Here is a 3,015-nt window from a genome sequence, read left to right on the forward strand (position 1 = left end):
TGAAATGTATTGATACGTGCACAACTGTGTTGATTTTCTTTTCCTCATTAATGTTATGCTGGTCATCTGACAATGTCTAATTACTGCCAGATCGATAAATCTAGCCACACAGTGCTAACACTGATCAGTGAAATACCACATGTCTGCTTTCTGTTATGCTCCACGTACAATTTCATGGCCTCTGTATTCTGGGAGAGCTATTAGAGAGGCACCCAGAGGTGATGGGAAGCCACCCCAGTGATGCTGCAGAGTGGGACATGACCCCCTCAGTACTATGCCAACCAGGGGGAGGCCTTTGGTGGCTGCTGTTGCATTGTATTATAAAAGGTTGGAGACTGAAGTAGTTGGTTTTGCATGTAAATAGTTGAGTCTCTTCAAGGCACCTTTCAGCTTCTTCGTGGGTGAGAACTTGGTGGCTTCGGAGTTTAAATAATACAAACAGCTGTGTGGAGAAGTGCCTAGGAAATTTTTTTGCATCTAAATAACGGGATTGAGATCCCAGGTATGCAGTGGGAGTGTCTGCTCTCCTTGTCCAAGTGCATTCATTTTGTTGGCATTGCTTCAGTGTTTTCCTAATGAAGAGAGAAGAATTCCTTTAAGTACTATTGACTATTTTAAAAACTGTGCAAACTACTTCTATAGTTTGGATGATCTGTAATATAGCACATATATAGGCAATTCAGTGATTTAGTTGTGACCTACCAAAGCTTTTAAAAGTAGTTTCTGTCCCCCAGTGATAAACTTTTACATATTGAAGAATTTATAGTTGATTCTCATGGGTTGAGTTTCACTGGTGTCTGGTACAATCCTGGGCAGCCTGATCTAGTGATTGGCAATCCTGCCCACAGTGTGGGAGTTGGAGATCGATGATCTTTGGAGATCCCTTCCAACTTAAACCATTCTGTGATTCTGTATGCATTATGGACCACTGAAGCTTCTGTATGTAATGCTGAGTCCTCTAAACTGTGCACTGTAAGATCAGCTAAGTGGTTTCTGCCTTGGCCATGCCAGTACCAGTGCCCACGCTTGTGCCGAGGTGCCAGCCCTGCCCCCTGGCTGCCTTCCTTTGTGTTCCTCCTCAGCCCATGGAGACAAAAGAATGGAAATGCAATTAAGCCATCAGTTAAGTGTTATTGGTTGGACAGGTCCTATTTCTCTTTGAGATAGGGAGACCTGTGCTGCTTTTAACCTCTGTTAATGTTTATTTTAAGGAACAAAAGTGTTTCAGAGTGGAAGTGCTTTCTGGGAATGGGTCAAGTGATAGCTGCTAAGCACAGCAGGTGCTCATTGGCTAGCATTATCTCTGGTGATAACGGCCTCCATGGGAACCCCATCGTAGAGGTTTCACAGGCAGAAAATGCCCTGGGCAGCATTGGGGTCGTTTGCAAACACAACAGCGGCCCAAGTATTGAGCTCCGTGCCTGGGGGCAGTTTCCTCATCGAGAAGTGTTTAGTCTCTGGTACTCCTTCTCACTGCAGTGCTGCTGTCGGACATGGGCTGATGTGGGGAGAGCTGGGATAGGGAGCTTGGGGCTTATTTTATTATGCATCTTATTCAGTTTTATTTCTTTTTATTATTATTATTATTATTATTCACGTGTGCGTTCAGGTTGGGGTGCTGCAGCCACAGCCACCAAAGGACCAGGTTAAGGTTTGGTGGCTTCGTTCAGCTGTTAGCAGTTGATCCACTGAAAATGTCAAGTAAGGGGGTGCATGACGTGAAGATTGAGCATTACCAACTTGGTCTTGTTTCAGCGTCTGTGATGTTGTTCCTCTGCTATCACTGCAGTATTCATTGAAAGTAGGCAATGCACGATTGAAACAAGCCAGAATTCTGGAATACAGCTTCTCAGAGCCTTCCTACTTGGAGGAAGAACTGCCTTACAGTAGTGGACGGGACTAACAGCATCCAGGACTGTGGAACAACTCCAGCACTGTTGTGTGTCTGTGGTTAGTTTTCCTGCAGCAAAGCTGATCTGAAGCTTTGGGCTGACCAGGCCTAGCAGAACTGCTAAGGTGATTCTGTTTTCAATGTTAGCTGGACTGGGTGAGAACCTGCTGGCAGAGCCTGCTGCCTCCAAATGCTGCCACCTCCTGCTCAGAGCATCGCCTGCCTCTTGTGCTCAGCATCTCTGCTACGTGCTTTATCCAACTTCCTATGTTTAAAGGCATTTTATGCTAACATAGCTAAACTGTTGCATCAGTCTTGTTTTTTTTAATGACGTTTTGCTAAGAGTTTTGGAGGCTTTTTCTTTCCTTCTTCTGCAAGCATGAGAGGGAACCAACTGCAGTATTGGATTACTTTTAATGTTTGTTGAACAGTAGCGTCAGTTATTGGAACTTTTTCCTCATGTTTTGTTGCCCAGTAGCTCATGAAAGAATGCTCTATTCTTTTTTATTCATTACCCTTTTGAGGGACAACAGTTCTGTCTTAGCTGTGAATCTGAGACCTTTCTGCATGATGTGTATTGTGTGGAAAACCATACAGAATTTGAAAGGATAATGACTAAATCTATTTATAAATTGATAGGGTGTTCTGAACCAAGTCAGGTATTTTATTCTTCAGTATTTATGTTTTTTTTCCCCCCCAGTTTTTGTTCCCACAGCTATGAGATTTAAATTTTCCAATTAAAGGATATCATATTCATAAAATGCCAAAACCCTTGTGGCTTGGGAGGCTTCATTCTTTGCCATCTCATTGAGCGCAGTGAAACAAAGACTACATCGCTCTGCGTCCCTCCTGAACCCGGCCTTGCGGAGCACTGAGCACGTCTTTGTGGTCTCCCATGTCGTAAGTGACAGTGGGGCTCAGTCTCTGCTAGCGAGTGGCCGTGGTGGCTGCTCACAAAGCACGATGCAACTGGTTGGCCAGCCCAGTGCCCAGCTTCAGCTGGTGCTCCACGCCTGTGCCCTGCAGCTGGCACACACAGCGCAAACAAGGATGGTTTGTTTCTAAGGGAAGGAGGAACTTGAATATAATTGTCCTTGCACGTCTTAAAGAAGGTTTTTTTTTTT

Source organism: Meleagris gallopavo, chromosome 2 (assembly GCF_000146605.3).
Source record: "Meleagris gallopavo isolate NT-WF06-2002-E0010 breed Aviagen turkey brand Nicholas breeding stock chromosome 2, Turkey_5.1, whole genome shotgun sequence".
NCBI classification, from domain to species: Eukaryota; Metazoa; Chordata; class Aves; order Galliformes; family Phasianidae; genus Meleagris; species Meleagris gallopavo.